The 13,417-nt window shown below is 48.2% G+C and overlaps 1 protein-coding gene and 1 non-coding gene across 7 annotated transcripts in view; both read left to right on the top strand.

Moving 5' to 3' along the window:
* Window positions 1–13,417, top strand: part of LOC144155795 (dual specificity calcium/calmodulin-dependent 3',5'-cyclic nucleotide phosphodiesterase 1A-like) — a 670,747-nt gene that overhangs the window by 437,980 nt on the left and 219,350 nt on the right. The gene's annotated exons all lie outside the window — the stretch shown is intronic.
* Window positions 12,546–12,618, top strand: Trnat-agu (transfer RNA threonine (anticodon AGU)). The gene has a single exon. It is a non-coding gene; the product is annotated as a tRNA-Thr (tRNA).

The following is a 13,417-nucleotide window of genomic DNA, read 5'->3' as shown; positions in this document are numbered from 1 at the left end:
GTACAGGCACGGCTTCTGCGTGTAGTTAAAACCAAAATTTGAATTTAGTAGTTATGGCCGTTACACACACCTGTCTGCCTGCCCAAACTGTTCTCGGCCAGTGAACCTGAAAAAGATTTCAGCTGTTGTCAAATACGCAGTCTTTCGACAGTAATGCATTGTTAGGGTGAGTTCGTGCGTGCGCGACTATTTTAGCTCCTGTCGTCGTGCGAGTTATAAACCGAACCCGGGCGTCGCCTATAAAGCACGAACTCAATCTCGGCATCGTGAAGGCCAAAATGCCCCCCACCCCACCTCTTTCCTGGCGGTTTCTTTCCAATCCAGCCGCTATGTCCCATCTTTTTCTTGCGTGCGTATACGTGCGCGCTCCTTATCAGTGACACGAATGGCCGTTTTCCGCGCCCGCATCTCGCCGAAGATGCCATTTCGAGCGCGGGCACTCGGGTTCCTATTTCCTGCACCGTTCGAGGGGTGAGGTGGCGCACGGTGCTGATTTACTTTTTCGCTCCTCTTCCGCCCTCTCGGCGCGCTTGTTGTTGCACTTTACTGTGGAGACCTTATCGTGCGCTTAGCAGGCTCAACGTGAACGAAATAGGGCTGCCGAATTTTGCGATCGTTTTGTCAGTAAAACTTCCCGCAGTGTGTTTGTTCCTCAGCTCTTCTCGTCGAAGGCCATTATTTTTGCTTCCTTACTCTTTTTAGCCCTAGCTACCGCAGTAAACAAAACGCGGGCTGAAAACCTTTTCTGAAGTCCGGCGCAGGTAAAAGCTTTCATGACTGCTCACTTGCTTAGAGTGGCGTGAGAGCAATCTCGTACGTTTCTTCTTCTCCTTATACTACTGTAATGTTGTCGTCTGTCTTACGATCATTTCCAGTCCCTACAGCAGTCAGCACGCTGTTGGCAGCACTAGAACTGCATTGTGTGAGCACCCCTTTGTTTACTTGCGGTTTGCTGCAGTCGGCACGCTGCATAAGGATACTAAATTATACTTCATTCAAGGAAACTTGACGATCAAGAACGCCTGGTCAATCGGACCCCAGCAGCGCTGGTAGCCTGCGGCCTTCTGAAATAAGAAGATGCACATACTTTATATATAAACCGGATCTATTTGACGTTTTTCCTCCCCTGCCTCCTCAAGCTAAGTCTGAGCTTCGTGCAACGACAGTGTTTTGTCTGCATGTTTTCTTATATCTCTCACAATCACAATCACAAGACGCGTGCGCAACTTGCGTGAGTAGTTTATTCAGTGCCTGATATCCTTGGTATATCGCGACGCGTGCTTGAATATCGGAATGCTCTGGGAACCCTTCGGGGCAGTACGGGGAGGTTAGTCAAAAGGCAACTCTCTGAAGGGCCACGACGCTGAAGCTGATGTTCCATGATTTCGGATTAAGTATCGCGCTGGCTGCCTCCAACTGCCAGAACGCTTGACGGCGCCTGAATAAAACATTTGAACGGTACTGTGCACTATTTATCATTCACGCCGTTTTTTAGGGCACCAGCGTCGCTTTTTCAAAGCCTCGTCGTTGCTTTTGTAGTGCGTCTGTATATAGTATTTAATTCTGCATGCAAGAGACCCTTTCCGCTCGTGGTGCCTGCATTGTTGGCCAAGGTGGGCGTCTGACCTCGGTGAGCACCTTTGGCCAACAACAACGGCTGGCGGCGTAATGATGGTCAGGATGTACAGTTAGTTCGTGATGGATCCCCGAGCCACAGGTTTTATTGCTTGTTCGATATTTCTTATATTTCTCGCGAAGCAAATTATTTTGTTTTAATGCTTCTCTACACACCAGATTCTTCGGCTACACATTATAGGTAGGGCTGCTAGCTTGTTCGAAAAGCCGAACCAGTTCACACTCTGCAGCTGCACTCAGCGGGGTCAACCTTTCGTGCTTCGTTAAGAGGTAGGAAATTCTCAGAGTTGGGGAGCACTGCGGGTGAACGGACCAGCAGCACCTGCTCCTGCTACAAAAAATTAACAAAAAAAAGTAGAAATAGAAAACACAGCGTATATCGGGTAATCCTGGCTCAACTTTTCTCTCTGCTTGTTAGCCACTGCGCAGCGCGAGCTTTCGGGCTTAACTGAAACAAAAATAAATGTGTGGTTGAGAGCCCGTGTGAACGGCCGCCCTCAAATGTTAACCTTTGAGGAGGACTACTCCGGGCTCTACACTATGACGATGGTGATGATGACTGCGATCTTGAAAATGGTTAGGAGGCCACGACGTACGTGACTACGAACGAACAAACTTTTACTTCGAGTCATGCGGGTGTATTCTAGTGCTAAGCAATTGGCAAAAACTATTATTGTAACGGGGCAGAAACCTACGGGCAGAAACCTGGAGGCTCACTAAGAGGGTTCAACTTAAATTGAGAACGACTCAGCGTGCAATGGAGCGGAAAATGATAGGTGTAACATTAAGGGACAAGAAGAGAACGGAGTGGGTCAGGGAACAAACACGTGTTAAGGACATATTAGTAGAAATTAAGAAAAAGAAATGGACGTGGGCAGGGCATGTAATGCGAAGGCAAGGTAACCGCTGGTCATTAAGGGTAACAGAGTGGATCCCAAGAGAAGGCAAGCGTTGCAGGGGGCGGCAGAAAGTTAGATGGGCAGATGAGATCAAGAAGTTTGCGGGGATAAATTGGTCACAGTTGGCACAGGACCGAGGTAATTGGAGAATAATGGGAGAGGCCTTTGCCCTGCAGTGGGCGTAGATAGGCTGATGATGATGATTATTATTATTATTGTAACTGCATACGCGGGTGTTACGTACGGGCAGATTTTCATTGTAGCTAGACATACGTAATATTCTGTGTACGCCCGCGCTCAGATAAGCTTAAGTGGGGCGCATAACATTATACAGTCCATTTCACGGACCTAGAAAGCTAGGGCGGGAACTAACCAATAGGAAGGGGGCGTGCGGTGGCACCATACGTTGGGGGCAGCCAGATCATGCACCGTGAACCGCGGTCTTTTGCAAAAACCATGCCCATGGCTTCTGTCAACACCGAATTGTTAGAAAGGCCATTGCTCAGAATGATAAACGCCACTAAAGTAGCGATGCAGCGGGTATCCGTTGGTCCCCATTTAAGGTAACACCAGCTATCGGTGTCGATGGCCAATGGGAAGTGTTGGATCTGCTCATTGCATGAGGCTTGCCGTTCAGAGAGAAAAAACACGTTTTTTTCCCCTTTCCCAGTGGTGTAGCTTCTGCCGCCATCGACATGAACCAGATGGCGCATCTTTGCAGTATTTTCTTCCGCGCATATTTGGCTTCGCCTTTTCACGTTTCGCATAGTGAAGGAGGGTGCAGTGCTAGGCAGTTTAGAACACACTCCGCGCCTGGCAGGCTTGTGTCGCCTTCCGGAGCCCGTGCCTGCTGCGCATTTGCCGCGTTTAGATGCTCGGCGAGCCACACGCGCCCATTTTCGCAGCCCTGACCGGTCCTTAACTGTGGGCCGCATTGCGAGCGAGTCGTCACGCCTTCTGGATGTTTGTAACGACCCGTCGCTTGTACTGTTACGACTCTAAGGCTCGCTAAGCAGGCAATGCCGCAGTTTAACTCCGAAAGCTAGGCGCCTGACGTGGGTTATGGTATCGCGCCATAGAACGGAGTGAGCGCGCAAATGATACAACTGACGCTTTCGCTTGTATCTTAATGGGGCAAAGCCTCCAAGTCAACCACGTCACGTCAAACGTGAGTCGCATAACAATACCCCTTCACCGAGTTGGGCAGAGACATTTTAACCGCTCTCTGAAAAGTTGCGCAACAAAAAAATTGGCCGCGTATCTGCTCAATTCGTTGCAAATGTCGTCAAAAGACGATAGTCTTTATCGGTTATTGCGAAGTAAATGCCTCCCTTCGCTTTGCCGCTCACCTCTCATGTTGTTCCTCTTGCGTCGCTCTCCTCCCAAGGTAAAGACGCCAAAGGTTTGCTTAAATCATTTTAAATTTCCCGCGTTCCACTGCTCCAAACCGGGTGTCTCCATGCGAACGCTGCTGTACGGCGGAGACGCGCGTTAATCGAGGCGCCCTACTTCAACGTTTATAGAACCGCGTTTCCCTACTCCACGTGCGTTGCAAGCAGAACGTGGAACCTATCTAGTGGAACCTTGCGTAACTGTTGCCGGTTGATTTCTTAAAATGGCGCAAGAAGCTATAGTGGCGCGGGCGACAGTAGGCGACGGCGAAGTGAATTCTTTTTCTGAAGTTGATGAAGTATTTAATTTCGCAAAAGCAAGCATGTTTGATTTTTTTATAAAGGAACACTGCAAATATCACTTCTGTATTGATTTGCTGTCTCATATTTGCGTAATGTCTTGTTCTTCTTCAACAATGATGACAAGTATTGACCTTGCACCGGACTTAGATGGGTAGATTTAGCTGTGACTATATAAGACTAATGGGCAGGCATTGTTTTGCTTTGGCCGGGTGGCTGAATCGAGTCACAGACAGACAGACGGACAGACATACAGACATACAGACATACAGACAGACCAAAATTTCTGGGTTTAAGGAGCCCAAGAAAGACTATCGTCTTTAATAAACAGAAGGTACGCATGTTCAGATATTGTCGCACATACCCCAAGCGTTTTTCTACAATCACCGTCCCCCGACTCGGCGCCAGGGACGATTTGCAGTAGCGAATCCTGGATCGTCTTTGATCTCGTGGACTGTTGAGAGGTGGGCGAAAAGCCTCAGCTGCTCTTCCACGGATGTCCTTGCCCTTTCAAGAACCTTGCTTCTGTCGTGTTTGGCTCCCCTTATTTCGACCTTCAATTTTCTCCCGTACTAGACGCGGGTTGGTTTCTTACTTTCTTTTGGAGTCAAAGGAAAAGACGGGCGCGCTGTTTTTGCTCTCGCAGAACTCGCCCTACGCTGGCTGCTGGCTAGTTCGTTTTCTGCCACGACGCACAAAAGGGCTCAGGGTCTCAGCCTTTCTGGGGGAAACATTACATTGAATTGTGACATCTTCAAGTAAAATATAATGTGTCTCGCTCTCTTGTAATTGGAAAACTGAGTATCCTCCCACGACCTGTTTGTGGTGCGGTGAAAACCGACGAGCCGCGCTGTTTTTTAGGTTTGACTGCTTGCTTTCTTTTCATCGAAGGGAAGGCGTCGTCGGTTTGGGTGTCCGAAAATCTCCGCTTTCTAGCTGTGTGTGCCTGCGCCTGTATGTGCCTCTGAGCACTTTCAACTCCTGCCGCGTCTAAATCTCCCCGCTTCTTCGGTTCTTTTCATTTCTATCTCCTTGAATCTCCGCTGATGACCATTATGTTTTTGACATCGTTATCCATGTTTTTTTTTTTTTTTTTTGCAGAACTTTGGCTACTAGGCGAAAGCAAGAAAAAACACATTAAGAGGCTTGTAAATCAGACTTCGAATGGCTCGTAATAGGAGATTGAAAACGAAAAAAAGAAAAAAAGTTCCGGGCTCACAATGCACGTCGGCAAATGTGCCCCTGGAACATGACCTGTGCAAGCTTTGAAAAACTTCGCATAAGGCGGCCTATAGTTACGCCCTGGTTCAAAAGGCAATTTCGGGGAACGAACGCTCTCTTCCAAGTCAGCGTATTGCGTTAAGACGATGTAAAAGAAGCGAAAGTGGCACTGAGCAGTCTAAACTGCGATTGATAATTAACATGAGTGAGTACTTGTACTAAGCGAACATTTTACTCCTCCAAGGAAGAACAGCTAACCAGCATCGTTAATCAAATGAAACGGGATAAGCTTAGTCTGGTTCATTTTTCATATGAGCGAAATTACTGTCGCATGGGAGCAAAAAAAAAAAACGTGCTGCGCATGTTCACTCCAAGGCATGTCCGTGCTCTGCGAGACGATAGTTTCATGAAAAAGAATAGTTTCCTTACTCGTGGCATGGTAATTAGTTGCACACGCTAATTTTTCTTACCCTTAAGTGCACTGGGGAGCTCTAGTTACTAAATTTTCTTATGAAACACATTTTATACGGAAGCGATGTTTGGGAGCTGATCTCTGCCATAACAAGATGAAGTCTGTACGGAATGGCTTGCACGAGATTTACACAAAAGAAAGGGCAATATGATAGCGCGAGAATGGTTAGGCTCTCGATTTTGTACAGGTGCGGTTTAGGCAGCTGATATAACGGCCATTTTGACTCTGTAGTGCACTTTCTTACCGCTTTCAGCTCCTGGCAGTCCATTACAGCTTTCTCGCTGTTATCCACATGACGACGACCGCAATAACAGCACATATATTGAAAGATACCGAACTGAACAGTGGATCTTTACTGCCAAATCTTCAACTTTCTGTCATTCCACAGTTTTTTAGTACCGTCATAAACTTCACTGGATATAGAAAGTTGTGTTCTTTTTTTCTTTTTTTGCGGCGGTAGCCTTAACAATGGGATGTTACTGTTTTTACTAGCGGTCTCGCTTGAGTAAGCTGCACGAGAGTGCACTTAACAGCGGGACTTTTAAAAAGCGTTCCCGCTCCATGGCCTGTCATGGGCACGTAACTATCCTCGAGGTTCCTCCCCACAGCTCCGAATAAGCTGCCAAGGTTGGCGCGACATCTGCCACCGTGCTTTAATTGCGGCAACGCGTTGCTCTAATCATGCACAGATTAGACTCATACCGACTGCATACCGACCGTATTGATTCTCTTTACCGACTGTCTCCTTTGTGTTTTATAATGGTGGTGCGTAGCTGCGGTCAGCGCTTATATGTGTAATATACAGCTAGCAATAATGCGAACGAGGTGGAAAAAATGAGGACGAACAAACAATAACAATACTCTCAATATAAACCTTTTCATCAGCTAATCTCTGTTGCGCATGCGCAATCACATCTTCATATCTACTGAGCCACTTATAAGACCGCTAGCGCAGCCCAATGATAAAATGGCAGTTCCCAGGACCAAGTTTAAAAAGCCTGTAGACGCCGCTTGCATAGTACGCGGCGCCGTTCAAGTTTTATCAGCGCAGAAGCCCGCCGTCGGTGATGTTCAGCAAATCGGCAGCTTCCCCGGACATGCACCTGGATAGGATAATAGCCACGGCGCTTTTCTTTAGCAAAGAAGGAGGGAGATGGGGAGTGCGACTAACCTTTATCGCCGTCCTTCCGCAACAATAAGGGTAAAAAACTGTTGCGCCCCGGGAACACCCGGTTGTTTGTTTCTCCGATTCGCGGCGCGAAACACGCGGCTTTGTACGGCCCCACTGGTCGCGTGCCGAATGCGCGGCGCACGGCCGATCACAGACTGCTGATCCGGCAGCTGAATTCCTCGGGGCCTTCGGCGCGGCCGGGATGTCAATTTCATCCGCAACGACGCAGCAGTGGTACCGAGGCGTAGATGCACGCAGCGTCAGTCCGAATTGAGTCGCGTGCTCGCGTGCGAATCGATCGACCGCGGATTCTGGGGCCAGCATAAGAGCGACGCGCGCGCGCGCGTGACAGGCAGCGCCTGGGGCGCGGGATCGCTGCCCCGCAAGCCGATGGAAACGGGGGATGCCGAGGGGACGGGAAACAATCGGCCGCGTCTCTCCGCTGCCGCGTCGCCGGGATACGCTCCGCCGCAGGCTCGGACGGGGCGACGCTGCCGCCGAACGCAGCATACATTGTGCCCCGCGTGGATACGGCGCAGTTTCCGGGACGCCTTCCTTGCGACCTTTGCGCTGCCCTACTTACGCGCATCCCTTGCACAGTGCCACTGACACGCTTGCAAACGTATGCCAGCCAAGTGTGACGGTGTCTGGAAACGCCCTCCCTCCCTCCGGGCTCCCGTAGTGTCGTCGAAAGCAACGGATTGGCCGCGGCGAGGGATGGGAATCTATAGGCGCAGCATCGAAAACCTAAATAGGGCGACTGTGCCGCAAACGTACTACAATTGCAAAGTTCACGCTGAACTCCTATGCCCTTGTTCAGACTGTTGATGTAACAGGCGTATTGTAAGCTATAGATGCAAGAAACAGCGCTCCGCATCATTTGTTCGGCCGAGACGTCTGATGACGTGATTGTTTAGAAATGTTGCAACAGTCCATTGCGACTACAGTGTGAACCTGGCGTTACATGCGACCGTCTTGCGTAATGTTTTGGATGTCGCGCTGACAACCCTGTCATATGCGCACTAACGTCACTATTGTACCTTGCTGGTCGGACAGCCCTCTCGAAAATGAACTTGCCCGGAATTATCGCTAACTTAGGCCCTCGCTATTCTCATTCTCAGCACCTTTCTGATGACCGTTATCCGCAAGAATGAAAGAAGCCATGCGAAAGCGAGCTTATATTGCAAACACGGTAACCTAATTTTAGAGTCAGAAAATGTTGGCTTGTACAGCAAACGGGGAGACGGATGCACGCATCCCTCTCCTAGTTTGCCGGACTTGTCCGAGCGCGTCCTCGTTAATGTAAAAGTTCGCGTTCCTCCGGTAGCTGGCCCCCTATACGGGCTTCAGCGGCAAAACCTCGTAACGGGCGTTGTTGCCCATTCATCGTCCAGCGTATACTTCCTACGAGCCGTCTCAAAAGTTCTGTGCAGACTTCCGCCGCTGCCGAGCGCGCCCACGTGCTCCGCAGTTGCGTCACAGCACCCCCGGGCAGGCAGCCTTTGTGCCGCGGCCGGGTTTTGAACGTGGGACGACCCCAGGCGAACCCGCGTGCGCGCCCTTCCCGGCCCTACGCCGCAGCCCCGTGACTAGAGCAATAAACAGGGCCGCGTACGTGCTGCCTTCCACATCTCAGCGAAGAGCCGAAAAATTTTCGTTGTAAATCAGCCCCCGACGTGTCTTTCCACTGGCTGCCCCCCTTCCGCAGCGCCAGCCGTGTGCTACCACTGAGGTCGTGCTTTTCGTCTCGGCCAAGTTGCTCCACCACCAGCGCGGTGGCCCCAAACACATCTTGCCGAGCAAATATGGTCTTTCTCACGCCTTGTTTTTCCTTTGTCTTATTTCTTTCCGTCACGAAATGCTTCTATACTGTGCAGGAACTTGCGTATGTCATGCAAATGGGGCGTCCGCCCTGACTACAGAGGGAAAAAATCGATACAGCTGCACATGTAGTAAATTTTTTCGACCCTGCCTGAAAGAATTCGTAGGAAAAGCTATTATCTAGGCAGCAAAAATGTACGTATGGTTCACAAAACTTTGAATCGACGTAGGACCAATTCTATCCCGGCACTGGGCTTTAAAAAAAATGATGTTTTGGGTCTAGCGTGCTTAAGTTAAACTAAATCTATGAAACGCGCAGTTCAGCAGAAAACTACGACATATATATAGTTTTAACTATATGGGTATGCATTTCACGCTTGCGGTGAAATGCAAGCGTGAGATTTTTAATACTTCGCCTCCATCAGAGAAGCACGGCCTCCGCGACCGAGGATCGAACCAGCGGCCTTGAGCATATGCTACCAGGCCACCGCGGCAGGTCCAGCACTGAGAACTCCGCGCAGCATGTCTTGTTGTTTCTAGTTCTGTGCCGATGCGCGTAGCCTTGCTCTTCAAGTCAGAACAATTGCTTTCATGCCCCTTCACCCCCCCCCCCCCGTTTTTTTTTTCTTTTTCGAAACCGTTGTTTCTCGTCAAGTGCACAGAAGCTGTAATATTGTGCAAGTTAGACGCTTCTAATAACGGCTGAAGTTCTGAGCCAATCTCTGTGGTAGCTTCCGATGCCCATTATTGCCAACATAATACAGCGCGAATTACTTGTCCCACTAGTCAGCCGGTAATACTGAATGTTATAGCTCCCGACACCTCGTGTTTTATCAAGCGAATAAATACTGACAATCAGCTCAATGGCCTATGACCGCATCACGGGTTTAATGATTCAAGGAGCTGGGGGTTCCAACACAGCGCGTGCTATGGCTAATCCGTTTGGACCGATATTACACACTGGCAGTCAAATGGCATTTTAGGGAAATTAGGTTTGTTTGACTTTCTATGACTGAGAGAAATAGCAAACGCTGATAAAAAAAAAATGTCTTTAGAACACATGACACATGCACACTTCGTGAACATGCCTCGTATTTCACTTCATAGTCGAAATTAACCAAAACGAGCATTAACTTTTTAATTAAATTGTAATGGCCTTCATGTTCGCCTTTGACAGCCGCAAAAGAAAACGCCCGTGTGTCGGGGTTTCGGCTCACGTCAAAAATTTCCAAGGGGTCGAAATTAATCCTGGGTCCTCCCCTGCGGCGCGCCTCAAAGCCCAGGTGTAGCCTCGGCGCGTTAAACGCCACAATCAATCATCGCTTTTGACAGCTGTGTGCCACTGACCGTATGCTACCGTTCATTGTTGAGCGCCACACTTTCTCCGTTTACTTTATCACTGCTAGCGTGCGTATAACTTTGCGCGAAGCTTATTTTCCTAACTGAACGAAATCTTGAATTCAGGACAAAATTGATTTTCGTAGCTGCCTTTAGCAGTAAACAAACCATGGTGTCGTCTGGCTGAAAGAAAAAAAAAACAACAACAACAAAAAAACGAGCGATACAGAGAAGAGACCAATCAAATAGCAGTTGTTTTCAGCGCTTCTGGCGAAGTGCAGCCGCGTGCCTTTCTGAAACGCACTATCGGGAGGCAAGTTTCCAACGATAGGACGACTTCTCCAGTTCGCATCCGATCCCTTTTCTTGCACCAGCCACTGCAGCCTCGGGCCTCGCCAGACAGTAGCGGCCATTGGCTCGCTGCCATCGTAACCTCGACGTTTATGCGTGACTTCCGAGTCTGTTCTTTCAGTATTGAATTTGTCCGGTGGCCCTGCCGGAGGCACTTGGAATCGGGCCAGTTCTTTTCTCCGTCTTGACCGCAGCCGAAGCGACCTTGTTTGCGGACTCAATTTATTCCCTAAGTGATTTTTGTTTCTCGCCGCTACAACAGTATAACTGACTCGCAGTTAGAAACGGAGGAGTTTTTTTTTTTCTTTTCCGAGAAGAACGCCCCGTTGTTGTTCTTAGTTTATGCAGATCCCCGCTTCGCTCTGCCTCAATTTCCTCCCGCTCTTTTCTGCCCCATCTTTTTCCATCCCTTGTTTTCCACGAAGACGATGCACAGTCCGCTTTTAAAGAAAGACGACAAATTTGGGAAGCAAAGGCTATCCACTTTCACCCCGACCTTTCGACAGCGCTGGAGCCTGGATTGCTAGCCACACTTTCGCGACTGTTTTCTATTCTCTCGACGCGCAGTGTTTGCGCTGCTAATGAAGGCAAACGCCGCTCGTCCCGACATTATGCAGGTGACAACAACAACAACAACAAAAAAAAAACGGCTTGGCTTTTCCCCTTGATTTTTCTTCCGTTTTTGCCTCTCCGATCTAGTGCATCCGCTATTTTGTACGCCTCAATTCGCTAAACAAACTGCGGGGATGTCTTGTAACACGACGCGTCTAAATGCATTTCTCCAGAGAAAGGCGCTGCTTGCTGTATACGCACTCACGTGCGAAAAAAAAAAAGAGAAACAAATTGTTTCAGCCGCAGTGAGGTTGTATTTATTGCGAAGCGCAGCTTTAGGGTCTGCATTTTCTCCCCAACCTCGGTCAGCTTGTTGCTCCTGGCTGTTTTATTTACGTCGAACCGCGGCTGGCAGCCTTGCAAGAACGCCGCGAAACGATTATTCGCACCTGTGCCCCAAGCTCGTGATTTTGTGGTATACAACGCACGGAGAATAAGGTACTTGGCCGAAGCCGGCTTCTTGTTCAGCGAACAAGGGAAGTTCGGCGCTTGTAATTTACGACGAAATGTCGGTCCAGATCTTCGAGCTCAACCAATTTTACGCGCCACATTTAACATCCATAGCCGTAAGGATGCGAACAAAATAGTAATTTAGCCTTCTTAACTCCCGCTATAGCGTTAAATATAGAATAAGTTCCGGGATTTGGTTTCAAAAATACACGAGAGAGTAGACACACGTATGAAAACGATGATTGAACTAACGTTTCGACCGGGGTCCGGTCTTCGTCAGAGTAAAATCACTCTGACGAAGACCGGACCCCGGTCGAAACGTTAGTTCAATCATCGTGTTCATACGTGTGTCTACTCTCTCGTGTATATATATATATATATATATATATATATATATATATATATATATATATATATATATATATATATATATATATATATATATATATATATATATAGAAATCAAGAAAACCTCGGAAAGCAAAGGAAACTTTGTTCCCTCCACTTTCTTTCTGTCTTTCCAAATTCTTCATCTGTTTCAATGACCTACCATATCCTCCCCTTTGCTTCCCGAGGTTTTCTTGACTGCCAACCATTATTTCTGTCTTATTTCAACGAGACCCTCATTTTCTATTCTGATTCGCTGCATGCATAGTGAGGGCCTCTGTTCTGGCAGTCTTGGTGCCACAGGGAGCTTAAGAGGGTTCAACGCTGGTCGACCACTCTCGACATGTGGTAGACACTCGAGTCACGGCCCGGGGGTTAAAAAGAAGGTCCCCTTCACCCCGAGTAGTCCGAGTGGCGCTGGCTACCATGCACCCCCAATCGCAGGAAACAAAAATACCTTAACATAAATACCCCAGAAAGTGGCGGGGAAAATAGCCCCGCCGGTAGTGTAGTGGTCATCGCACCAGACCAGTATTCTGGAGGCCGTGGGTTCGGATCCCACCCGGCGGGCATTTTTTCCTCCACTTTCTTTCTGTCTTTCCAAATTCTTCATCTGTTTCCATGACCTACCACATTCTCCCCTTTGCTTTCCGAGGTTTTCTTGACTGCCAACCATCATTTCTGTCTTATTTCAACGAGACCCTGATTTCCTATTCTGATTCACTATATATATATATATATATATAAATAAATCTAGAGAAAGATAAACTCACAAAGCGCGCAGAAATAGTATAAGTAAAGAGTCGGATACACAGCAAGAACAATAACAAACAATGTTTACTTACGTAGCGGCAACGGGACTTGCCTTCATCAGAGTAAAGTTACATGATTTTGCTGTCGCAAACATTTTGAACACGTTTCTTATATAGGTTTGCATAAAACTGTGAGAAGGAGCGGAAAATGTTTCGGAAATGGAGAGTGTGCATACAGTCAGGCTACGCCTGTGTTACAACATCAACAAACAAACAAAAAAAAACAAAAAAAAAGGGGGGGGGGAGCGAGAGAGCGACTCTTTACTTATACTATATATATATATATATATATATATATATATATACAAAATGAACACCGGAAAGCATCAGCCTTTCTTTTTTAGATTTTTAGATGCAAAGCATCTCTTGCTCGGGGCTATGTCCGGCGTCCGTCCGTTGTCCGCACCTCTCCCCCTACACTATGAAAACAAGAAATAGTTAGCGGCGCCCGGTTTCGATCCCACGACTCTCTGGCCGCAACGGGAGGTACGCGGCGCTCTTCCCACTGCGCTACAAAACCGAGACAGGAGCAAGTGCTACGAACGCGCCTTATGTCC

The sequence above is a fragment of the Haemaphysalis longicornis genome, unplaced genomic scaffold (genome assembly GCF_048455015.1).
Source record: "Haemaphysalis longicornis isolate Haplotype H1 unplaced genomic scaffold, Haemaphysalis longicornis Haplotype H1 scaffold_1, whole genome shotgun sequence".
NCBI lineage: Eukaryota > Metazoa > Arthropoda > Arachnida > Ixodida > Ixodidae > Haemaphysalis > Haemaphysalis longicornis.
The sequence above is the reverse complement of the archived record's forward strand: the minus strand, read 5'-3'. Positions and strand labels throughout refer to the sequence as shown.